General features: G+C 40.5%; 1 protein-coding gene across 11 annotated transcripts in view; it reads right to left on the bottom strand.

Moving 5' to 3' along the window:
• The window catches only part of MYT1L (myelin transcription factor 1 like), a 305846-nt gene extending 288371 nt beyond the window's left edge, over window positions 1-17475 (bottom strand). For 10 of the 11 annotated variants that reach the window (XM_037392856.1, XM_037392858.1, XM_037392860.1 and 7 more), the window contains exon 1: window positions 16776-17366. The gene's annotated coding sequence lies outside the window, so the exon portion shown is untranslated. The other variant, XM_037392857.1, reaches the window with a different exon arrangement.
• Window positions 17476-27261: the final 9786 nt, after the last annotated feature.

Raw genomic sequence — 27261 nt, 5'->3', positions numbered from 1 at the left:
GGAAAGTTCCTGTCACTAATAAGACTACTATGCTAAATCACCAATGTAAACAGTCACGTTTATCTGCTATCACAGTATGGCCACACGGTCCGCTATCTTAAGTTGCACCAGGGGAGGTTTAGATTGGATATTAGGAAAAATTTCTTCACCAAAAGGGTTATCAAGCACTGGAACAGGCTGCCCAGGGAAGTGCTTAAGTCACCATCCCTGGAGGTATTTAAAAGATATAGATGTTGTGCTTAGGGACATGGTTTAGTAGTGGACTTGGTAGTGCTAGGTTAACTGTTGGACTCCATGATCTTACAGGTCTTTTCCAACCCACAAAATTCTATGATTCTATGTAACAATTGCTTCACTTGTCCTGAAGCTATTCCTGCCTGTTGCAGAAATCCTTCTTTCTTTCACATATTCAATAGGGTCAACTACCATCTTGTGTTGTCTCTTCTCACCAGCTCAAATTATTTGCCTTCTCTATTTGTCTAAAGAATAAAGGATCAATCTTTAAATACTGACTATCATGTGTAGAGTTTGCCAGTCTCTTTGGACACGTACAGCAGAGGCCCAACCAGTAATCAAAACAGGCTAGCAGGCAATGAGCTATGTCACTACTGCAAATGTGTACAGGTGCTGAAATATATTTTGCTTTTGGATCTCTAAATTCCCATCACAAATATTGGATGTAAGAAAATCATCATCCTTTGCTACAACTGAAAGAAGCAGCCTGCTTAAAGATCAATCCCCACAGGCTCCCAGTTCCAGCCCACATCCCCTGAGTGCAGACTAGGAAAGAGGACATTTACTTACCATCTTTGAGGAACCTCCCCTTAAGTCCTAAATCTGTTGATACCCTAGGCACTACCAAAATACAAACATTAAACAGCCAATAGATGCCAATGACTGTAAGTAGCTCTAGTATTTATGTGGAGATTGACTCAGGGGCACCACTGCACCATGCTTACAATTCTCATGCTTTCAGACCCCAGCTGCTCCCTTTAACTTGTGAGAGAGAACCTCCCTATTCTGAATTAAAGAGTTTCAGTTTTCAAAGATGTGTCTATTTTCCAAATATATCAGCTACAGCGGACAAACAATGGAAGACAGTTATCCTTCTTTCTAAAATTGTCCATTATGATAGTCCTAGACTATCACAGCTACCATGATGCAACCAATTCTGCCAGATGTGTACAAATTTGCATACATTATTAGTTTGACTTGTAGTCTCACGGTATTATTTTCCCCTACAAAACCTCCTTAGTTCCCAAAAGTGTTTGCTTTCCAAAGAGATTGACCCAAGCCAAAGCTTAAATTAATCAGAGCTTACATTTTTTTCACTTTGCACCTTGATAAATTAGTCGGCACAAAGTTCCACACTCCTGTGACTAGATCATTACCAATATCTACAGCAGCTAGCTAATCTCCACCTGCCCCATGTTTATTGAAAGGCATGATCAGCCTCATTCAATAGCCAAATCCTTGTGTTGCTCTTTCTTTTCATATTTATCTGGTTTTCTTTTGCAGCTATGCAGTCACAGGGAAAAGGACCTCAAAAGGTCACCTAGCCCATCTCTTTGTCCCAAAGATCAAATAGATTATATTACCTCATTACTAGAAGTATTTTTTTCTGCTTTTTAAAATAAAATCTCTTCTTTTCTACCACTTATCTATAAAACTGGATAACCACAGTTTTTCCTAGGGTACAAGAAACAAACAGTGTCTCTCACTCTCGGAACAAATAACAACCGCAGCTTTTAACTACAGACTGACTTATTCCTACACTTTCACTTCAAGAATATTTTTAGAAAAATCATATATTCAGAAATTTTATAATTAACTAACACTTATGAATTTTCAGCTTGCCACAGAAATCCACACCCATACATTACAAAAATCAAAGATGATTACCACTGAAATTGTAATGATGAAAGTACACTGAGTCTTCAGTATGCAGTACAGTGTACATCAAAAAGATGCCTGGTTTGGAATATCTTATCTTCAGCAATCCCCTGAACAGGATCACTTACATACCTGCATTTGAGGCAAACGGGAATTGTGTCTCACCTACAATTATAATACTGTATCTTATCTTACCAACAGTGGGCCTGATTCTTCTCTTAAACAGACTGATAGAAAACATGAGTGATGAGAGCTCAGTGGTATGGCACCAATACACAAGGCAACTACACAGTATCTATAACTTTTTAAAAACACTTTTTTAAACACTTAACACTTAAGCTTTTTTAAAACACTGCCCCGTAATTGTTTCACTCTGAAATCCACAGTGAAGAGACAAGTTTTAAGTTGTATTTCCTACAATTTAGCCAGATAAGTCAGCACCATGTTCTTCACCCACAGTCGACCTTGACTCACAGTAAAATAGCAGTCTTGTCTCTACAGGATGTCTAACATGCATATGTTATTCTTGCTAGTAGCCCGTCATGAAACTGAACACCTTGTGCTAAGTGCTGTAACAACATACAAGAAAAAGATGGTTCCTGTAGAAAAAGTGCACCTGCTTTGTCAGTCATAGAGCCTTAAACCACAGCTTCAAGTGATTCCACATCTCACTATCCCTTGTGACTCCATCTTTATCTCTTGACATTGCCGAGAACAATCTCATTTTGACTATGAGTGCAAAACAGATGTCACTGCATGTGTGATATCATGTGAAAAAATATCAAAACCTTAAAGGTGAGTGAAGATTCTATAAACTGCTAAATCATGTCAAACCTAAGAGTATTCTGAAGTTAGAAATGTGCCTGAAGGTCTGCTATAAAACCTAGAGCTCTTTGTGAAAGAAGCTCTGTCTCCTTAAAAGGACATCCCAAAATTTTATTTTTAATTTAAATTATAATCTTTTTTATTTTTAATATTTTTTTTAATTAAAATTTGTAGCTCCAGTCAGTGTTCACACCTCACATTCTGCCAGGCCTGCAGTCCTTTCCAATTTATTCAAATTCTTGCAGCAATATCTGGATACTTTCAAACAAGCCAGTAAAATCACCAGATATGCTGAATTTACACTAGTGCTGCAAAGAGCAGAGTTTGATCCCTAATGTCCTAGCTGTACCCAAGGTGGGGATTTTTGTCTCTCTAAACTGAAGTAAACCTATCTGTGTCTTATGCACAGCAAAGGAAATGGAATCTTATTTTTTCCCATTTTATTTTTGTGTCAGGCGGCTCAGTGTCATCTCTGATCTGTGAATCCAAGAACGCTTAAGGTCAACACCAACTAGCATAAAGGTAAGCAGGATACAGAGAAGCATGATGTTTTGTTATGGAAACACAAAAATTACTTGCTTTTGTTATTCCACAGTGTCACTACTCATATTAAGACCAACATATTCCTTTAACACAAAATATTTATTAAACAACCAAACAAGCTGAACTGTCCTACCCAGTTTTGTTTCTAAGTTGTGTTTACTAAAGTGCACAGTTCCCTGTTTTGTCCCACTCCTCTGGACATTACAACTTTTTTTTACACTTTCCACTTCAATTTCTGTGATTCTATAGAAGAACCTAAAATGGGAAAGGCCTATTTGGCCAACCATGGTACCTCCCATTGGTGTTCTAACTGATTCCTACAGTATCTTTTCTGAATTGCAGTAGAAATGTTTCTGTTATTAAAAATAGAATTTCCTTTCCCAAATGATTTTTCAGAGCAGAGAACATAGGTAGAGGGTTTCTTACAGGATTTTTTTTTCAGTGACACTGGCCTTCAGCTTGCACTCTCTTCCCACCCTTCTGACCTGTGCAGATGTTGTGGATTCCCTCTCTCCACCTGATCCAACAGAAGAGTTGGCTCTTGGCTCTAGAAATGTTTCTATTCCCAGTGACATGTGGAGATGTCAGAAATAAAATTACCTGTACAACATTGGGTGAAGTCAGTATAGCTATAGAAGCATACTCTATCATCACATTTAAATAGAGTTAAGAGAATCTGATCTAAATATACTTCAGGGTTTTTTCCTCACAGCCTCTCATGAGCTTCCCCAATACTTGCATGCTATTGTGTAAACTGAACTTTAGATTTGTATTATGGCTCTATCCTAATTTCAGCCCCTTTGAGAAGAGGACTGGACTGGACCTCCAGATATCCTTTCCAATTCAATTTTTCTACGATCCTGTAAATTATATGCAATATGGTCACTATATCAAAATAAGCTCTTGGATGAGCTGTTAACTACAAGGACTAGCTGTCACAAATATTGGCGTTTTTTTGTCATCAAATAAAACAGTGTTACTTCTACACTTCTTTAATTCTTAGATCAGCATGCAGTTTTAACATTTCATTAAGGCATATTAGGTACAAATGTTTTATGTCACTTCACTATAACATGCTATCTCAGGCACTTAATAAGCAACTTGCTCTCAAAAAAGCCTACTTGTAAAACACACAACAGCAGGAAAACATGAATGATGCTCTATTCAGCCAACTGGATAGCTTATCATGGTAAGTCTATCAGTCTCATAAAATTTCATGCTCCTGACTCTTACCATTTCAAGAAAAGCAAAAAAAAAACAACCAACAAAACAACTGAGTATCTTCTCAACCACCTTGTATCTTCTACAGCTATTCCAGCACAAAGCGAGTGATTATAGTCAGCTCAGGTATATTTGCACACCCAGCCATTTTGATGGAGACATACTCCTGCTGGCTTATTGACAAATAAGTAGATGACAGAAAGAGAGAAAAGTCATTGAGTGGAATGAGAATGGACTCAGACCCCTCCACTCAGTTTACCAGGCAAAGGCTAGTAAAGATTCATCTAACACCATTACCCCTGTTACCGTTTTTCAGATTATTTCTCAGGTGGTACCACAAACTGAAATCCCTTCAAGCAGTACCATCTGTCACAGACCTAAAAAACATCATCATACTACTCACTACCACCAAGAGGAACCTGTTTTTACATTCCCTCCTCACTTTGTTTTCCTTGCTGGCCCACAGTAATGTGGGGTTTTTTAAAGCCTCTATAATTAGTTACAAATGCTAGTGGTAACACTTTCAGATCTGCTCTCATGCCACACTTCAATTTGCAAAATGTCTTTTGTATTAGAAAAGATGCAATGACTGTCACTACAATCTACAAATGACAGAAAGGGCAAAGAGATCAGGATAACGGTGTACCACAAAGCAGTGTACACCTAGTTTATTTGTAAAGCTATCCATAATTCGCAAAAGCATTTCACAAGACAAAAGAAGTTGCACAACATGACACAAGCAATGAGCTATAGCTTTATCTATTTTCTATATCTGTTCCAAACAGTGACAAACCAGGAATCTCCACAACTGTAAATGAACATCAAGTGATTACAGTTATTTTGTCAAAAACAATTTTTTGACCATGCAGGCCAAAATGCAGATGCCTACATTGAAAGAATCCCCTTCCTCTCATGCCTCCTAACCAGAGACATGAGGTTTTCAAGCAGTGCCTGCTGAGCATTTCATAAAACAGGCCATTTAGGGAATTTAGGAATGCATGGATCTCAGTGCCACGGAACTAAGTAAACTTGTAGGAGACAGTACCACACAAATCTTTCCAATTTCAGCTCCAGAAAAATTTCAACATATGAGATTAACTTACTCATTCTTGTTAATTTAAAACAAGACTTCTGGCAAATCAAACAGTACTGAACTTGTATGAGTTCACCTAGACCATTTGATTTAAACAAAAAGTAAATTGCATTTAATTGCAGTTTATTTTGTAGCATAAGCTAAAGAAGTACTAAAAAAGCCACTTCTAATAGAATATAAAACTATTTCATTCTGGAAGAAGAAATGTTGTGGGGTTTTTCCCCCATTATTGTCCTACTTACAGGTTTTTTATAACAAGAACTCAAAAATTTCTCTGTTTTTAGTGAATATGCAATTTGTTTTGTTTGTTTGTTTGTTTGTTTATACGAAGTCTCAAAATGCTTAGGCCCCAGTTCTGCAAACATTTAAGTTTAACCTATAAGCAGCCAATGAATAGAACTATGACATTCAATATGAGCACTCAGGTGAGTATGTCATACAAGAATCAGGATTCTATTCTGCTATGTTCTGTCTATAAACAAACATCTTGCTTTCTAAAGCATAGGATTCCTCCCAATATTCCTGGCAGACATACAATTATTAATATATAATGTAGTTGGTTCTCAAGATTTGCAGCAATACATTCAAACTTATCCTGTATCTCTTGTATGCTCCCTGTAAGAGTTCATGTACTTTAAGAAGTTGCATGCTCTTCATTTGCATGGGATTTTTATAATTTTTTAAGTAAAATCTCTGTGCACAGTTCAAGGCAAGCAAAAGAGCTTCAAGGAAGATGAAGGAAAAGAGGCAACAGCTGAATATATTTAAAAAATTATTTTCCAGAAGCAGTCAGGATCTTACCACAAATAATCATGAACGTATCAGTTATACACTTCTTAGTAAAGAGAAGGGTTGATTAATACAGATATCCTATGCCTTTCAGTTCGGTACTGTTTTGATCATTAATGGTTCAGGCTACCTGTAAACAGGTGCAGCAACCTGCCTCTGGAGAGGACAGTAAAATACTTCTTGGCTTACATCATGGGTGTGATACCTCTTGGGGAAGATTTGTTTTTAAGCTCGCCACAACCAAGGTAATGATTGATCAAGAAATTACTTACAGCAACGATATGCCAAATGCAAATTTAGTATTCAGACCTTTAGGTAAAATGATAAAGCAATCAAGAATTCAATTGATAAAGCATGGTTGAAGAATTATATTTTAAATTTAATTGCTTTGAAAGCTGTACTGGAAAAGTAAGTTAACAGCTGAAAAACCTAGAAACTAATACAAAATGCATTCCTCCCCTGAAGAAATTCTCAATTACTTCAGTGGAACAGGATTAGGCCACTGGCTCTGTAAACGTAGCCATGCAAATGTATTGTCTCCTTGTACTAATATAGCTGTCTGGCAAATTGTTTTTGCTGTTACCATGGCTTTAACATTTTGATGTTTCAGCAGAAAAATAACAGTTAACTGTATGTGTGAACACTAACTGAGACATTTTTTAGTCATTTTAGGGTTACAGTTAACAGTGAGGTCAAAATTTTTTCTTTAAAAACATTAAGCTATGATTTGAAATCTGTAATTCTCATATATGATAAGTTATAATATGTATCAACGATAAATTTGTCAGAAAAGCTATTGATCTGGATTTTTCAGTTTCCAGTCCTCAATTTTTTTCTCTTCACCCCTCAGCTGGTCAAAATGAAGGACAGGTGGAATCTCCTGACTTACTTGCATCAAAATACTACAGATAAATAAGAAAAGGCCTCTATTCCTCCTATAGCAAATTATATTAAAGTCCAGCCTACAGCAGCAACCTTTCCCAGTAACAGTTGTGTCACTCAACAGCTCTTGGGAATGCAGTTTGTCTAGTACTCATGCTATCTTGAATCATAGAACCATATAATACCTCAAGTTGGAAGGTACCCAATAAGGATCATCAAGTCCAACCTGCTCCTCACAGGACTACCTTAAACTAAATCATACGACTAAGAGCATCATGCATGTGCTCCTTGAACTCTATAAAGGCACTTATGAAGGCCCACACAAATACAGTGTTCTACATAAATGACTCTACTAGAAAGAAGCATTTCAAAATTCAGGATACTTAATGCAATTTGCAGATATTCTGGGGGAAATACTTGGTAATGCACTGTGGTACCCCAAAACTCTACCTAAGGAAATTTAAGAGTTTAGGCTCAGCTTCGCCCAATTCCTGTTTTCTTTGTCCTTTCCCCCGCCCCCAAGAGCCCCTGGTTCTTCCTTTGTTACCCCATTTTCATGCTTCCAGTTTTCCATATTCAGTCTCTAACAAGATTAGAAAGATATATGAAACAAATCAGTGGTGTTCTAACATCTCTATCATTGGCTAGTACCTGTTTTCCCTGAATGTGCAGAGTTTCAATTTTAGCAGCAATTTTTCAAGAAAGAAAATTGAGAAGTAGATGATGGAGGCAGAAAATTAAACTTGATATTAAGTACAAGTATTCCCCAACTGGTTAAACACAGCAAAAATAATGATATTTACCCCTTGGAAAAAATCAGGGTGCAAATCTAGCATGGTCAATAGCAGAAGCAAAGCCTTTTGATACAGAAGATTGTAATTCCAATTCCCTTAATTGTGTGCTTAGTTTGTATCAACCTTATGATGAAAATGCCTCCAAATCAAAAGCATTTATACCCTGAGAAACTAGTGGCATACTGGCTCTGGGAACCTGTAAACCCTGACACTATTAGTGGTCAGCAACTTGGTGTTGACAAATCCACAGTGAACATGTGTAAGAACTGTGACTCTTGCGAAGTATAGGAAAGCAAGATAATTAGTAAGCAAGGTTTCTCATTTCCGCTTCTCTTAACTTCCAAGTACATAAACACAAGTGAGACATTTCAGTAGTTGCATGAAGTAATGATGGCTCACTAACTTCTATGCAATTATGAAATATATGTAGAGCTCACATTTTTAAGAATCCTTTTGCAATACAGAAACACAAAGACAGTTCTCTAGACCACAATATTTATAAAGATAGTTACTTGATTAATTGTAATGCTGAAAAAGCTGCTTTATCTCTTCTTTCCTACTTCCTTAAGTGATTTACCTGGAATCTGGAAACAAAGCTACAGGAATTGCTCAGTGGCTTCTGATGGATATTTTGTAAATTAAAAACACCTCTAAAAACAAATATGAAGATGCTTTCACTGAGAGTAGAAAGACTGGTGATTCTAAACACAAAAGAGCAATTATAGGAGTCAATCAGAATACAATTTCTGGAAGCCTCAGAAGCATACTCTGTGTTATTGGCAGTACTGCTTTGAATCTGCTTATTCTGCTCTTTGAGTAAGCCATACTTATGACTGCTAAGAAATTGAATTTCAAGTTAACCACATTTTACTGAATTTGGCAAGAAGCGCAGGTATAGGAAAAGGTTGTTGCATATCAGTGCTTTAAACATAACAAATACATCACAGTTTTCACAAAATAAAAATTTATTAACTGTAACAAACATCATATAAAATGACAAATAAGAAGTGCAGGGTGAATGAGTCATTAACATATGTGCCCTCTTGTCATATGCCCTTATTTCCCACTGGAGTTGGCTGGAATTAACACTGTGGCAATCTGTGCTGGCTCTTGGGCAGGCAGGAGCCAAAGAAAAAAGGTATATATGGGAGAAGACCTGCTCCACAGAGCTGTCTATGAAGTACAGCGGCTGCTGCAGTGAAATGACTGGGTGTTTTGCTCCATACTGCTTTGCATTGCCCACATTTGCTAAATCAGGATGCTTGGTCTTCAAGGTAACTATTCAAGTGTGCCTTCTCTCCAGTGTGTTGTGTCACAAAGGTTAAACAGACCTATGGAAAACATCTACCCTTTTTTTTCTTTTCTTTCTTCTAATCATCATCTGCTCCTTCTCAGCCAAGGTCACTGATAAGGAACAACAAAACAAAAAAGGCATTGTTAGATTGGAAAGGTCATAGATAAAAATCTCTATCCTTTTCGCACATACATTTTTCTCATAAAATACTAAATGGGTCAGCCTTGTGGCTAGCAGTTCAGCAACTCTGTGTCAATGATAACTAATTTAAGTCTATCACCTTTTGAAGAGTTAGCATACAGGGTATGGACTACCACATATACTAGCTGTAAAAACATGGCCGTAACTATGGCTGAACAGACAATGACCTGTTCATAAAGTGCAGAGATCCCTGAGAAGGTTCTTCAGAGCCACTGGAGTTCACCCAGACATGTTACCAGCCTTTTTGGAACAAGCACTTCCCCAGAGCTGATAAAGGTGAGGCAAGTAACACGCTGTAAAAACAGAAGTAAAACAGGCCTTCCCAGACACTCTCAAAATTTAAAGAATACATGCTGAAAAATTATGACAGTGTCCTGAAGGCAAAAAGGCAATGTTCATGCAAAGATCAGCCTGAAAATCTGTGAATGGAACTGGACAGCTGATATTGTTTAATTCAGTGAGCAGGTTCTCTGAACCACCAAAAAATGTCTCTCTTCCCCTGAATAAAAAAAATAAATATTTTGAATCTGGTTTCCTCTCAGAAAGCAAGGGACTGAATGTATGAAGGTTCATACTACATGTCTACATTTTATTCAGACAATACAGTTTTGGCGACCAGTTACAAGACTGCTTGCAAACACTCTTATGTTTCCCATCTGTTTAATAGCATACTAAGGTATCTGTTTCAGTGCCATTGGTTTTGCCCCTGCATGTGAAGAACTGATATTTAGTCACAGAGATTCTACATGCCCACATACATTTATGAATATTTAGCACACATTTATGAATACTGGGTGTGGTCTATTCCTTTAAAAAAAAAAACAACTTATGATTGACAGTACATAGAGGAGTGTTGTCCAAATAAACTGGCTATTTGAAAGGCATTTTCTTTGTTCCCTTTCCCCTTATAATTAGACATTATTCTAAGACAGGGATGGAAGAAGTGAAAAGATGAGTTCTTAAGGCTGTGAAACAAAGGGGTTTTTTAAAAAAAATAAAAATAGAAAAAAAAAGAACTAGAAAAAAAAAGAACTAGAAAAAAAAAGAACTAGAAAAAAAAAGAACTAGAAAAAAAAAAGAACTAGAAAAAAAAAGAACTAGAAAAAAAAAGAACTAGAAAAAAAAAGAACTAGAAAAAAAAAGAACTAGAAAAAAAAAGAACTAGAAAAAAAAAGAACTAGAAAAAAAAAGAACTAGAAAAAAAAAGAACTAGAAAAAAAAAGAACTAGAAAAAAAAAGAACTAGAAAAAAAAAGAACTAGAAAAAAAAAGAACTAGAAAAAAAGAACTAGAAAAAAAGAAATAGAAAAAAAGAAATAGAAAAAAAGAAATAGAAAAAAAAAGAAATAGAAAAAAGAAAAAGAAAAAAAAAAGAAATAGAAAAAAAGAAATAGAAAAAAAGAAATAGAAAAAAAGAAATAGAAAAAAAGAAATAGAAAAAAAGAAATAGAAAAAAAGAAATAGAAAAAAAGAAATAGAAAAAAAAGAAATAGAAGAAATAGAAAAAAAAGAAATAGAAAAAAAGAAATAGAAAAAAAAAAGAAATAGAAAAAAGAAAAAGAAAAAAAAAAAAAAGAAATAGAAAAAAAAAAAGAAATAGAAAAAACAGACTAGCAGAAGTAGCATATGCAAATAAACCTACCTGAGCTTCCTTTGCTTTTCCAGCTGGTCTTGGGGTTCATGAAGTACTCCTGACTTTCATCCAAGTACACCTCTTGACTCTTCTGTGTACCACTTTTCAACAAGCTTGTTGTCCATATCCATTTCTGAGGTTCCTTTTCTTCTCTTTTCTGAGGTCATATGTTTGATGGTCACAGAGTTCTAATTTTCTTTAGCATCAAATTCTGTATATTGGTCAATAGAACCTCAGTTTTTCCACTGGCAGTTTCCAATTAAAACTGAATGTTTGATTCTTGTTCCCTGCCATGACGTTGTTACTCATTCCTCTCATCACAGCCTCTGCATCTTTTACTTGCAATGTCCAAAAATCACCTTAGTTTTTACGAGAATGATGCAGCCTGCCCTGAGCCTACTATCCCTCAGGACTGAAGTATTCTGCTTTCCTGGAATATGGAGGTCCAGTATCTCCATACAGAGTAATGCCCTTAAGCTCAGGCAGATCCAAACATACAGAGTATTTCAGAAGGTTGAGAGAAAAAAAAATTTCATCACTGGAAGCGATGAAATCTGGCATTTGTTGAAAACTAACAGTTTGGGAGCAGATTGGTCATATCCAACAGGTCAGAGGATTATGAATTTTTTTATGAACTTCCTAACTTTGTTTCTCTTGGTAAATAAATAACACACCACCTGTGCAGGCATCTTATACTGCTAGAACAGACACCTTTCTCTGTGTGTGAAGATTAGTTTAACTTGACCTGTATAAACTCTAGATGTTTCCTAGTATGACCCAGAATGGACTTTGTGTGTACACGTGCTGAAAAAACACAAGCATTACTTTGTAGTGTCAACTTCAAGCCCAAGGAGTTTGGTTTTGTGGATTTTAAAATCAAACTATGCTGCATAACCAAGACACTGCAGAAATACCATTCTGAATTCATAACAACATGTCTTAGACATACCAAGAGCACTATCAAGATACACAGAAAATAAAAAGCCCTGCACTCAACCTTACAATTTTCTATGACACAACAGTTTTATTTCTTCCTAAATACGTACATACCCCAAAAAAATCCTGAATATTTATGCAGGGGTCATGACAGCCACAGTGTATGCAAAGTTGTTATAAACATAGTTTCATATTTAAACATGGGCCTTTTCAGAGGAAATTTCAGAGGTATTTCTGAAAATGTTACTAAAACAAATTGCCAGCACTGAAAATTAAGATGTTTGATTTAACGACTAATTCTGGGGAAGCAGATAAGAAATAAAGGTATGAGCCACTGATTCACAGTATCACAAGAAGCCTGGGGAAACCCTTTCAAGGGTATTCCTTACGCAAAAGAATGCCCTGCTGCAGCACTGGAAGGAATGCCAGAGCATCTAGTTCAAGAGAAAGAACAAGCAATCTCTTACGTTTTATCCTCATAACAAACCTTGGTTATCTTCTCTTTCAGCATTTTGACTCTTTTTTTTGAACCGAGGAACTGTTCAGGAAGTGACAAAGATGGACTAGGTTAAATGCTCTAACATGGTACTTATTCACACCACATTAGGCAGAGGAACACTAAAATTAGGCATAAAATTTTATTCCCCTGGTAATATACTCCAGTATTGGCTAGAGACAGTAGAAGAAAGGGAATTTCCTTTGAAAAATAAGCAAGCTATTGATATGCAATAAATATTGTGGCATTACGTCTTTTCCAGTATCACCATTTCTGCTGGGGGGGGGGCGGGGCGGGGGGGGGGGCGGAGGGGACGGGGTCTGGGGGAGGCGACGACATCACCAGAAAGTCTGGAAAAGATTAGCCATTCAGTGAGCAGTCTAAGGCTCTTTGAATGGTACCTATACTCTCCTTACATTCTGTCTGTAAACAATCTTATTAATTACAAAAACAGGAGAAAGTGAGGAGATGTTTTCTTTTGATTTCACCAGAGCCATATAAGAAATATGTTTGGCCAATCACTTTATAAAAAGACATTGCAGGCCTGATCCAAAGCTCATTGCTCTTTCCTTTGGGGTCAGGAGCAGGCTCATGCAGACTAGGAACAAAACAGCAGCCCTCTTTAAACCTACAATGAAATATTTTTTTAATTGCTTCTTTGCACTGATTCTCTTCACCACTGCACCTAGTCATGGACAGCACTTGCTGGATTCAGACTGAAATAGCTGATGTTATGCCAAGTGAACATGCATTCATAATATACCATGCCCTTTTTAATCAACTTCCTGATTAAAAAATGCCATGCTGACATAAGGTATGAGAGATACAGACTTTTAATACTTCACAAAATAATAGACCTCAGTGCTAGTTTGGTTAACAATCTGTGATCTTACAGATGTTTATGTGTTTGCCTGGTGCAGAGCTATAAACAATTTGGATATGATGGACCTTAAGATACATAAAATTTATCCTGAAGTAAACTGGTTTCTGAAACCAATTGCCCTGATGCATTAGGCAGGTAGGAGTTTCAGCAAACCAAAGAGTCTACTGGCAGATGCAACATTGATTTTACTAACGTTACAACACACCAGACAGCTCTATACCAAACCTGATTTGATGGATCATTATGGGGCGCCCTGCAGCCTTGGTTATTTCCACAACCAAGTTGGCTAGTTTCATTACTTCGTGATGGTGTTCCGCATCTGCAGCTTCAGTGCAAACATATTGAACCAGTATATACACTGCAAATCTGATCTGAGATCCAGTTTTAAACCCGATCTCATAATAATGTTTACTGTTTTCCTGACTAAAAGTATGATCCCTTTTAAAGGATCAAAAATCCTACTGTGGTTTTTGTCTGTCTGTCTCCACATCATACTCCCCCTCCCAACACAAGACATTCTCCCTTCATTTCAGTTTCATTACGTTTTGCTGCTTTTTCCTCTATGGCTAAAATAGGCAGAGTGGTTCTAATCAAAGCAAAATACTGTGAAGGATTCTAAAGAGATAATCTTTGTCAACAGCCTACAAAAGCTTTGATTTGCTCTCCTTGTGACTTTTTAATCTAGGACCCGTGGAGCAGATGATGCTATTTGGTCTGCACCCATTTTCATTCCATAGAAATCCAGCTACACTTCTGTTTAATAAATCACTGATAATCTTACTAGGATTTCTCATCACTCCTATTATGAGAAAGAAAAGGTCAGTAAGTAATCTACAGCCTATAAGTTTTTCTTGTAGTATACTATCAAGAACTTCACATCTTTATTGAAGTTGATCAACATGATGCAAACATTTGTCAAGTTCAGGCAAATTGATATTAAATTCATTACTTCCATAAGGATATTCAGTGTTGTATACGTATTTAATACCAAAGTACTTTTCCACCACTGAATGTCTCAACAAACAATGACTGTATTCAGAGTTGATCAAGAAATAAGTGTCTAACACAGAGAACTTCTTTATCAGTGTGTTTGTATGATGCACTTAAAAAGAAATGCCCCTGATTTCCCATGGAAATGCTGATGAATAGGAATTACATTTTCATTCTTTTGGAGTCCACATAAAAGCCTGCTGCTGCAGAAGAACAGTTTTCAAACAGTACCTTTTTTGCCATTCATTACAGCAAGTTTCTATACCTAGCTAATAAATTGCCACATGTGTGTATGCATGTATGTGTAAGTAATTAAATACTTCTTTGCATATCCTAATCATCTCCTCAACACAAAATTAAACAAAATAGAAAAAGCAGAAAACAGGAAAATTTTCAGAAATGGTCCTTAACATATCTGGAGAAATAATACACCTCTGAATACATTGAAGTATCTCCTCTTTCTAATTGTCTTTGTCTCCAAACACACAGTTGATCATTTCTGTATATGTAAGATACAAGACTGTTAGAGTAAACAACAAAGTCATACTATTGCACTAAAAACTACTACGACAAAACTGATGCCCTTTTGAAAATGTGGGCATATAACTGCGTATTGGAATCTAAACAAAGAACCACTGCAAATGTTTAGTATTTTTAACTATTGCCCTTGTTGGTTAAAATGGGGGGGGGGGGGGGGGGGAGGGGGACGACAGACGGGGACACGACACACAACACGACCACCACACAACACATTCGCTCTCCAGAAAGTTCAGGCTGTAAAATACATACAAAATTGAATCTACTCTTAGATTAGCTTAAAATGTACCGAATTCTGCATTTACTCATTGTAATCATTTACTCTTCTTTGTTTCACTTAATAAATCAATGTAGTTTTTAGAAAAATATAATCATTACTGGTTTTTTTCCCAGTGAAAAATCCTGGTTTATTGCATACAGTCTTACATCACTCCGCATTTCTAATGTTAGGAGTGTTATGTTGCCATCTCAATTGATTTTAGATGTGTCATAATTGCAAACAAGTATGAACATATATATTCACCAGGCTACACCACAGCAACCAAGTTTAACCTTATGATTCCAAACTTGAAGAACCTTGATAAATCATGAGGAGTACCTGCTAACTGCCTACTAAGGGTTAACAGTTTGTTCCAATTTTTTTTTGTTTGTTTGCAGAGTGACATGACAAAGACTTTTATTTGTTTGGTAATTTTTGAAAATAACCTATCACACAAAACTGAAATGTCAAATAATAAAAAGAGGTAAAAACTAAATATCATTCAGAACTGTATGCTGTTGTTCTCCAAAGCAACATAATTAAAGGCAACAGAAACCCCACACCTCTCCAATTAAAGCAAATCATTCATTAAACTGTTCTACAATAGTCACAAGAACTATGTAAAGACAATTAAAGGATAATAATTTCTACTTAACCGCAACCTTAACTGCAGTTTCAAAATTAGGTCAGTTAAAAATGAACATCACCATTTTTAAGGAGATAAAGAATCATTAGAATTGGATTAAAATATTCCTAAATGACTGCAAGAAAAAAAGCAAATGTAACTAAATGTTAAAGCCTCCCCATATTTTATACACAGCATCAGAATTATATAAGAAATGCCTATCAACCGATGCTCTGTTCAAGAAGTGGGATTCCAGTCTGACTCAGTGTTATTTATTATCTGACAAAAAAATATGTAATTCAAAGATAGCTTGTTTATTTTCTTCTTTTGTTTTCTCCTTTCAATAAGGAAGCCTTTATAAAGACACATACCAAGATATTTGGAGCTGAGAGAATCACTAGTAATTTGTCAATCAATAACTTCAGGTTTTAGCATTACCAGTGAATTTGTGTTAAATAAGCATTTTTTGCCTTTCAGCCAGAAAATGAATACCACAGCAACCAAAACAAAACACATCTGGGCTTTCACTGAAACAGTAGTGCTAATTTTACAGGTCTTCCACATTGTTCTAGAAAATAGGAAGCAGGAGTCGACATTTCCAGCAGTCGTTGTTAAAACAACAACCACTGAGAGCTCGATCCCGTTTTCACCGGCAGCAATGTCAAACTCCCCGTTGACTTCAGGGAGAGCAGGATCGGGCCCTGAGCTGCTCAGCCTCCTCCGGCTCTATGCACAGGAGGATGTGTTGAGGAGCTGGGGTGGGAGAAGTCCAAAACCCAGCCACTGCTTTATTAACTGCCCAAAGAGTTGAACTTTCCATCACTTTGTGAACAACAGCAAAGTGCCCTGCAAACAACAACGGTGATAAAAGGACATATTTACCTTGAGGGAACAGCAAAGGGAAAGCCGTAGAACTGCAAAACAAAGTAGTCCAAATGAATTATCTATGCATGCAGTCCAAACGTGCACCTTCAAGTAGGCCACAGTCTGTCAAGCAGTCGTCTCGGCACCAGCCACCCTGCCTTCCATCTTACGAGATTCACCCAGAAAACTGACAAACCTGCTCCACGACAACAAAACTCTCCTAATGCTTTTGAACGCCCACCATTTGTTCTCCATTCATCCAATCAACTTTCCACTGCACATCTTCTCCTGCGACTGAGGCTCAGAGGCAGGATCCCTTCTCATCTGTATGCTAATTATTTTGCCACATGGACAAAAGTAATAAGGCTTTCAGACAGGAAACCAACGGGCCTGAAGTCGAAGGCAGAAATTAGTAAGTTGCCACCACTGAAGGCTGAGAAGATGGGCATGCGTGCGGCTCTGTGGCTGACGGATCAGCTGTAACCTCCATTTAAGAGCAGCAGCGAGGCGACGGGCTGGAGGAAGCCTAGGCAGCGTCGCATGCATCAAGCCCAGGTTCCCTCAGAGACCACATTACTGCAGCAGAACAGCATCCGTAGCAGATTGCTGACTTACCCCGCCTCAGCCCGCATCCTTTAAGCAGCGCGACGCACATCCATTTTCCCGGCCCCGCCGCACGGGTGCCGCTGCCCGCCGCGGCCGCGCGCGCCCAGCCCCCCCGGCGCGGCAGGGGGCGGGCAGGGCTGGGGGCCGCGCTCCGCGCCCTCCCCGGCACCCCGGGCCGGGCTCCCCGGCGGCGTGGGGCGCCGCGGCGGCGCTGTATTGCACCGAATAGAGGGGAACGCCGAAACGCCGCAGCCGCCGAGGAGGGGAAACCGCTCAAAATACTCCCCTGCCGCTGCCGCTAGCGTTAAAATGGTGTCTCCCTTGTAGAACACCCCACCCCACCCCCACCCCCAAAAGAGAAAAAGAAGAAAGCAATAAGTAGGCCTCTAAATGTATCTTTAAAAGAAAATAATGATGGAAAACCATCATTGTTTGGCCGCTGGGGAACCACTCCAGGGTTTATGGAGTTAATTCAGCAGCCGGACTGCTGAAGCCTTGCTTCTTTTACCTGCTCACACCATCTCCTCCCCTTTGAAACAAAAGAAACGAACTATTTTCCAGAGGAAAAGATTAGCCGCCTTCCACCATTAGCAACTTGCGCGGCTCAACTTTATGCGATCAACAGCCCAAACGTAAACAAGGGCTCGCGCGCAAAGCGGCCCAGATTTGCGTGTGCCCCTGAGCGGCGTTTCCCCCAGCAGCCCGCCGGACCGCGCCACCGAACGTGTCACACAGGCGGGAACTGGGAAGAGGCGCCTCACCGCCCTGCAACGCTGTCGCAGAGGCTTTCCGCCGGCGTTCGCCCACCCCCGGGCAGCCTCCCCGCCGGGCTCGCCCCCGGGCAGCGGATGCCCCTGCGACGGGAGCGGCTTGCCAGCGGGGAGTCACTTCGTTTAAACCCGTCCCCGAAATGTCATTTCGATGGCAGCGTGACAGGCTGTGATCTTTACGTGGAGGCGGCGGCAACCCCCCTGCACTGGCACGGCTCCGCACGCCGCCCCCACGGACTCTGCCCTGCCGTGCCCCTGCCCCGGGCACCGCCGCGCCTCCCGCCGGGTCCCCGGCGCTGCCCCGCCGCGGCCCGCCCTCGGCGCCCATGCCCGCAGGCCGGCTGCGCTCCGTGCGGCAAGGAGGGAAGGGACCTTGGCCAGCCGCACACACAGCCTCCGTGCCCCCCCGCCCCCGCACACACGCGCGCCTGGCGGTTTCGTTGCCCTCCTTATCGCCATTGTGCTGCTGCAGCCCCCTCCTCCCGCAACCCTCCCCCCGCCCGCCCGCCCCGCCGCGGCTCGCCCTGCGCGGTGGTGCTCGGTGCGGGCAGCCCCGCGGCCGGCGGGGCACGGCGGGCAGACCCTGCTGGCCGCGACAGAGGCGGGGGAGACTGACCCCAAAGTCACAAGGAACACCCTCCTCCAGCCCTGGGAGGTAATCCCTCCTGAGCCCGAGCCCGCTGCCTGACGTGCGGAGACCAGACATGTCGGTTACTGTAGAGGTTACCATTCCCTTCCCATCTAGCCTTGCCAGGAATCGCACTGCGGTCTGAAGTCAAGGCGAATTCCCGCGTACCAGCCCTCTGCATCCCGAGCCATCACAGCAGCTCCACGGCCGCACTCCGATGGCAGGAGAGGGGCTTGGGGGAGGGGGGGGGAAAGTTTGTCACAGGGATTCAGAGGGGAGCCAGCCTGCTGGGGAAGGGACTAGGGACTAACAATAGCAGAGCCCTCACGACTTCCACGTTTTTGGTGGAAAACGCAGAGTTTCCCTCAGAAAGCAAAAAAAGGACTTACGTGTCTCTTCCCCCGCCCCCCATCTCCACCTCGCTCGTGGTTTGTTTTTTCTTTTTTTTTTTTTTCCTTAATTTTTCTCTGTCATCTCTGATTACATCTCCCCGCACTCGCAGGGCTCCCCCGAGGCCGAGGCGCGGAGCCCTCGGGAGCGGCGCCGCGGAAGGGCCGCAGGTGCGAGCGGGGGCGCGGAGGGCCGCCCGCGCAAGGGAGGCGGGGGGGGGGGGGTAGGGGGGGGGCGGGGGGGGGGCGGGGAGCGGGTCTGCGGGGAGAAAAGCCTCCTCGTAGCGGGGGAAGGAGAGCTACCATGTTTGTGTCGTAGCGAGGGCATGTCAGTTTGGGTTTTTTTCCACCCAGATCAATGTAGCCAGAGAAGCACGCGCACACCTGGAGATGAGAGGACCCCTTCGTAAGCGTGCAGGGGTATCTACACCCCTACGGACGAATCGCATCCTCTTCTAACGTAAGGTTTACACGCAGAATCTTTGCATAACTGTATTTGCATCTCAAAAATTAAGACTTGTCTTTTCCCTCTGCTAAAGCTAACCTCCTCATGTTAGATACTGGCTAGCCTTAGTAAAACAGGGAAGGCGACTATGTGGCACACGTATCGTGGCAGGGTGTTTTTTCAAACTTTTTGAAAGCGATTTAGCTGGAAAAAACCCTCATCATCTTGTCCACCCTTCGGGATGGCACAAAGGAATGGCCCAGTGCTTCTCCCACTGAGACAAAAACAATACTTGCTTTAATCGGGGCAGAATGTATATAAATCCTGTATTGGTGAGACTTGAAGGGGGAGGGAGGGGGGAGACTGCATAAATTAGAAACATTTACAAAAAGACCAGTGTGGAAAAAAAAGGGAGACTGGTGATTCATTGGCCTAATTATCCTCCATAAGACGTTAGGGTATGGGTTTAATGTTGTGGGTTGGATTCTCCCTCCCCCAGCCTGTGTCTCGTCAACGCGCATTATCCATGGGGAAAAGGAGATGCAGGTCATGTTTAAGCAGCGTTAATGAGAGCACAGTATTTTTCCTGAAGGTTAAGTTAGCCAGATTAGCAAATTTCAGGTAAAGTCTGCTTGAAAACCTTCCATTTCTTTTACTTTCTCGCTGGTGGCAGTTTCTAACGAGACTTGAAACACTAGACAAACACAGAAAGCAGAATTCAAGCATCAGACGAACCCACTACTGTCAATAAGGGAGCACAATTTCAGCTTGACAGGAGTATTACAAGAATATACCCGCTAACGAGCAGCCTTAATTGGCCTGCATATTGTGGCTGTCACTGTTGAAACCTGTCCCTATACAGTCCTATTTTATACATCCTTTAAACGTATAGTTCCTAAGCAGCTAAAGAGACATACTTATTCACTGGGCTTTTGATTTTGGTTAAGAAAGAAATGGGAAGAAAAGGAAATAAGAAAATAGGAAACCCTATTAAGAATATGGTATCAGTGACTGAAAAACTGCATGAAAGTCAAACGCATAGTTAAAAAAGCAACAGACTTTTCTGGTTTCAGTGCACTTTCTCAGTTTTGGATGTAAATTATTATTTATCCATAGATTGCAATGGCTGCAGAGGTTTCATTGGCATTTACTATACTCAAATATTTAAAATATAGTGTGTTCTCTAACAGACCCCACCTTCCCTTAGCAGGATACTGTCTTCAAAGTATTTTAATTTAGTGATTGCAGGAGTTGCTCGTCCTGGCAAATCCCTCACACAATACAGTTTAATGTGTGTTCCAGTACAGTGTCATGCTCATAAAGAATACAAATGAAAGAATAGATATTAAGAAAAAAGTTACTGCGCATGTGCAATTGGCAGTTATTAAATGATAACAATGTAACTTCTAGATAATAAAAGTCAAAATACCAAACAAGGTAGAGCAGATCGTGCCCTAATGCTATGTAAAGTACCTTACTTTAAAGAAGTTTGATTTAAAGTGATTTAAAACGGGCCTAACTTGTAAACTTGAATATAAAATACTTGTTGCGACCTAAGAATGCAAAGTAATTTATACGTATAATGAAACCTTAAAAAGATCTTCCAGATCAAGTTTCAATCAATAAAACGGTTCCTATTTTCAAACTCCGGAAAACGGGGTTTTGCAGTGCAGAGGCAGGAAAGACCTAGGCACAATAATGCTGGTGAGGGCAAATGTAATTCTGAGGTTGCGAGCTGGATATGTTGTTTATTTGCACAAAAGAATATAGCGAAAGCATTTAGCTCAACAAAGCACTCTTTTAGCAGGAAGAAAAAGTCTGACTAAGTATGGCAACACCTGTAAATGTCCCTCACGTTCTGAGAGTTAAATTGCACGGCTGCGAGGAAGTATTGTTTAAACTACACTGCCCGGTGGACCTCTCCGAGAAAACAAAATGCAGGCGAAGACAGCTTTTAAAAGAGAGGAAGAAGTATTTAAGCGTAGAGGTTTGATGCTTTACCACAGCCATCTTCACATCGCCTAATTAGAAGGCATAAAGCCTCTCCTGCTTTTACCTCAATGAGCAGAGTCATTAGGGTGATGAAAGCGAGTCGTTTCCCCGTTGCCGGTAAGCGGGAGGGCAGGCGGGCGGCGCGGGCGGTAATTGCTGGCGGCGGCGGACAGCTCCCGGTGCTGAAAGGAGCGGGCCGGCCCCGCGGGCACAGCGCCTCAGCCCGCCGCCTCGGAACGCGCCCCGCCACGCTGAGGGGGGCGGCGAGCGCTCGGCTGAATAGCGCTGTCTGCAGAACAATGGCAGCCAACTCCAAATCCTGCTATAATCACATTAATGAGATTAATCAGTGAATTAGCAGCAGTCAAATGTCAGGGTGGCAAGAAGGAATCCAACCAAGCTCGGTAATTAACTTTTGGGGGGCAGGGGAAGGGAACCGACTGCCTTATCTGCTAGGCTTTTCCCGAAGTTTACCAGGTTTTATTCACCAGCCTTTGGAAGATGCTGACAATTCAAGTGGAGGGGGGAGGAGGGGATAAGACAGAGACCTCAACCTTTAAGTGCTATAAGGCGGCCTGCTAATACACAGTATCCCGTTACTTCCAGCTGAAGTCCATTGAGGAAACTAGTACCGTTTCAGACAACCCACCCCAACTGCCCAAGCTGCGCTGCACTGAGCTTTGAGTGTGAAATTAGTTCTGTGGTATAACTTCCACCGCAAATTCCAACAGGCATGATAAATATGGCGGATGCCAAAGGAGCATTAAATCTTATTCCTTTTTAAAAATCTACAAGAAAGATACTCTTTCTGAAATCAGAGGGGTAGGAGAAAAGAGTACCCTTTAAACAATTACCAGCAATAAATTATCACAAGTTAATGCTAGATCTGTTGCAGAGTGTTTTCTAAAAGAGAAATAAAAAGAAGAATTTTAAACAAGTAATTTAGAGTAAGTTACTTAATGTAGACAAGTCAGAGATCTGGTTACTAGCTGACCTCAATAAAAGTGAAACTTCTCTCGACCTGAAATTCAGCACTCATGACCATTTCTCCACTGCAAGTATATAAAAAGATAAAAAGATATTCCCCATGGATTATAAACAAAATCCAAATATATTTATTTGCAAGAGTACTGCCTATCTGTCTTTAAAAGGAGTATCAACAACGATGCAAAGCATTTATCATGTAAAAAGTCTACTTTTATGCACACACAACTTCTGCAGAAAACAAATGTTCAAAAAAACCTTTTTGCCTAGATAAGGCTGTGCACATTGTTCAGTACTCAGAATAAAATTGCATGTTTCTGTTCCATTAAGTTTAATCTTTGTTAGTGCCAAATAAAAGAAGCAAACCTCTGTAAGGTCTCTTCCATAAGAGACTAAGTCGTTTCTTTTTTACTAATATAAGTCGTTTTCTTTTATACTCTTCAGTTACTTTTTAGCACTAAATTGGCAAGACTAACAAATTTGCACTAAATGTACATGGGCTACAGTCATACTTATCTGAACTATTTTAAAATTGAAGTATAAACTATGATGTTTTCAGAGAGTTAACTGAATTAACCATCCCCTTATTTACAAAGCTTTTTCTCTCTAAAGAAAAACTATTATAGATAAAAAACATTTAAGACAGTGTTCTTTCAAAATGCTACTCTAATACGAGTGTTCCCCTTTAAAGTACAAATCCACAGTTTTCAAAGGTCATTTTAGTGTAAAAACATAGTATCTTATAATCTTTTATTTAATTGTACTCGGCTGTCATTGAGCATTCCAATCTGTGAAGTTTTTGTCTCGGGTTCTCCATATCAAACAAGTACTGTCCAACATGCAGCAAGTTTATATAAACAACAACATGCTTAATGCATGCAACATTATGTGTTCATACAGTAAAGACACACTTTAGGATTTTTTATCAGCTATTCTACAGTCCAATACAATATTGGCTGCACAGCAGTATTGCCAGAAGAACTTGGAAAGAGCAAACAATGGACATTTAAGTACAAGCTACATAACGATTGCAAAAATCACAATAATCTTTCCAGTTAGCTACAGGAATCAACCCCCACCCTGCACAAAACACAGCCCACACCTGCACCATTAACCATTTACAAGTTAAACATAAGCAAGACATTTCAGCATGGTTAAGAAACACCCTGGCTTACTACAACTTTGAAAGGATGAGGAGTAAGAAGCATACCACAGAGACCCAGAAAAGGCTGCTTTTTTCTTCATTGAACACTGAAAAGATACCCCATGTTCCAGGGAATTAAAAAAAAAATTAAAATACACCCACCAACACTGTGTAAAAAAATCAGGGGGGCTTCAAGAAGACTGCAGGGAAAAAGCTCTCACTCTCTTTAGTGTGCAGAAGCTTAGGGGGAAAAAAATGTCGCCCTGGCAGGAATGACAAATGCAGTAGGATAGGCTAGCAGGCCTGAGGGATCTGTTTTACTTCCACATACATCCTCTAATGCACGCACTCCCACTCATCCTCTCGAGATGCCTTTTTTTTTTCTCTACTTTTTTTTTTTTTACCAGCTCCAAATCCCCGGCATATGACCTTCTGTTAAATAGATAAAAAAAAATTTGCTTATCAGTCATGCAAATGAGGCTGAATTCATTTTCCACAACAGATGGCCTCATAGATAATGATGATGGAAGAGAGAAAATTGAATGTCTCTCACAAGGTGGTCATGGCAACCGAGAGCAGAATAATATCAATAATAAGCTCACTGCATAATAAGGTTGTCAATCCCACAAATCAAAGTCTCCAGCTAAATCAGGTATCCCACCCCCAGCTAGTTATCAGGTAAATAGAGAAATAGAGAGCATCCTTTTTCTTTTTAAACGAGGAGCTGTGAAAAGAAATGGTAGCTCCAACGATTCCAGGGTACAAGGGGAAGAAAGGAGCAGAAGAGATTTTTCTCCTCTGATTGTGTTTTATTTAGTCATTCGGGGAGGGAGGTGTTGGGTTTTCCTTTTTTTTTTTTTTTTTAATTATTTCCGCAGAGGTTTTATTTGTTGGAGGGGGGTACTGGTTTGTTTTTTAATACCGAGGCTGGTATTTTGAACTCGATCTGCTGCCGAAGCTTTGCCTCCCCTCCCTGTGTCTGATGTGGAGTGCTGCATTGATGCAATAGCAGCTCGCCTCAGGCTTCCACCTTGGCTCCCAGGGGGCCCTCCCGCAAAATGAATCAGCAGCCATCCTGAGCAGACTGATTAAAATTAAAATGGCAAGGCACATGTCTGGGCGGAACTAGAGCTGAGCTGCGCTGCCTGTCTGGCAAGCATGCTCAATATAGCTTTTGCTAATAATGGCTTACCGCCTTTTGGTTTTTTAAAGGTATTACCGTCGCCTCTTCCCCCACCCCCTAAACAGATAACAGTGCTGGGGGGTTTCCCCCCCTTCGTTGTATACTGCTCACAGCTAGAGTTTGCCAGACTGACATGCAGTGATTGTGAAAAGACACACTTGCTTTTCAGGGATTTTCTTTGCAGATGTGCTGAAATACCAAGACAACATATTAACATACAGCTATAAATTATTACCAGATATTAGCTGGGATAGAAACCTCTGAGGAAGAGGAAAGCTCAGTTGCTACCAGAAACATCATTCCCCCCCCCCCAGTTTTTACACCTCAGCTTGCAATGGCACCTTGTGCATTATGCATCACAAGAAAATGACTGCCAGTAAATGCAGAGCAGCTTCCTGGAGCTCTCTATGCACCGTGTTTGACAGACTCTGAGCTGTATTGCTAACCCCCCCCACCTTCCCCAAGCAGATAAGTGCATGCATAGAGAACGAGCCATTTAAAGCCCATATCTCCTGTAGTGTTTTGATAAAACGGAAACATTTTCTGGACAGCTCCGGTGTGCAAAAACAGCATTGAGAAAACATCAATCCATGCATGCACGGATCTGAAACTGAGGCAGACTGTTTCATGAGGTGTGGGGATTGCTCTGCCCGGGGATTTTTGTTGCTGGGTTCGGTGGGGTTTTTTAAGCGAACAGCTCAGCAGCACATCTCTGGAACTGGCGTGTATGTGCTGTACATATGCACATACACCCCGATGTGCCTTCAGTTAATTCCTGTTTTTAAATCGCTGGGATTATTCCTCCCCGCACCCCCCCTCCCGTTTTTTTCTACCCCCCGCCCTGCACTCTAGCCCTGTTACTGCAGTGTGAACCAGAAATCAATAAGGCTGCTCTAATGGAGGTTCCAGCTGCAGTTGGCTGTGCAGACACACACACGCGCGCACACACACACACGCACAGACACTGACGTCTGTGCAGCTTTCTCAGCCGATTGGGCACCACATCGGATGTTCTGTGGAGCAAAGAATAGGAATCATTTACAGTCTGCTAAAAAAAAAAAAAATGGTACCTTGCATTTCCCTGTCTCCAAGAGCATCAGGCTGGACTCGCTGTACAGGCTGGCTGCAGTGCGTGAGCAACAGCACTGCTCGGGGTACTTGCAATCTCTGCAGGGTACCAGATGACACCCCGAGATTACCACAGAAGCTGCCAGGGCACAGAACCCAGCAATTCATATGGGATGTTTTTATAAGGTTACCAATTCATATTGTGAAAGATAAGAATGTGAACACAGGAAAATAGACACGAAAAATCAAAGTGGTTAAACTGATAGATTAATAGAGCTCTTGTGCCCTTTGATGTGTTTGCAAGTATTTCTGAGCTCTGAAGAGTATTTTAATGAAAGCTTTATTTTTAAGGGCTTTGCTAGAAATTATGCACTGAACATTTAGTATTTCAATGAAAGTTGCTCCTTTGCTTCCACTTCCTTCAATAGAAAAATATTTAATTGGTTGAAGATTAGTTTAGATTTTAATTTCCTATAGTCTCTAAGTATTTTTATATTTAATTATTTATTTATGTTTAAAGCTGCTCTTTGTTACTAGAACATGTTTAGGTTTTTCCCCTTTGAAATAATAAAAATCCCCGGGTTCTGTTGGTTACCTGATGTTGTAGCTGTTTATCTCTCAAACAAGAAACAACCGTGTTGGTGAATATATAAAAAAAACCCTAATTCTCTACTCCCAAGATAAGGTATTCCTGAGATACGCAGCACTGCAGAACACCTCCCCCACCACCCTGTCAATGTATTTCAACTTTGGTGTATTGACAGCAACTGCCCCAGCCTGAGTCTGGCTCCAGTGAAGCATTTATATTCCTTCCACTCAGCCCTGTGGATCTTTGCAGGGCTCAGGATGCCAATGCAGAACCCACTCTGGAGAAATACAGCCTGGGAAAATGAATGAATCATAAAGCCATATTGCACAACAGAGTCACATCCCAGCCTGTGTTCTACAGTTCATTCTTATGCAAGCTTTTTTTTTTTTAAAAAAAGTGGTTTAAACCCTAAAAATGATGGCATGTGGCAGGCTACTAAGTAATGAGCTGTAGGAAACCTTAGAACAAAAGGGGCCAGGAAGCACAGAAGTCCACTTCTCTTTAACATTAGCAATTACACCATCACAGTATCCCCTCCCCAAATATTTATCTAATCTCTGCTTTAATTATTTATACCAGTTGCTTTTTTCTGCTGTCCTTGGCAGTTTGGAGCACAAATTAACTGTTCTCTGTTTCTCTGTGTGGAGACATTCTGCCTAGGGTTTTTTCCCTTCCTCCTGCCCAATCTCTATTAAGTTTTAACCCC

This window comes from Falco rusticolus, chromosome 6 (genome assembly GCF_015220075.1).
Source record: "Falco rusticolus isolate bFalRus1 chromosome 6, bFalRus1.pri, whole genome shotgun sequence".
Lineage (NCBI taxonomy): Eukaryota > Metazoa > Chordata > Aves > Falconiformes > Falconidae > Falco > Falco rusticolus.
This window is presented reverse-complemented; position numbering and strand designations above follow the sequence as displayed.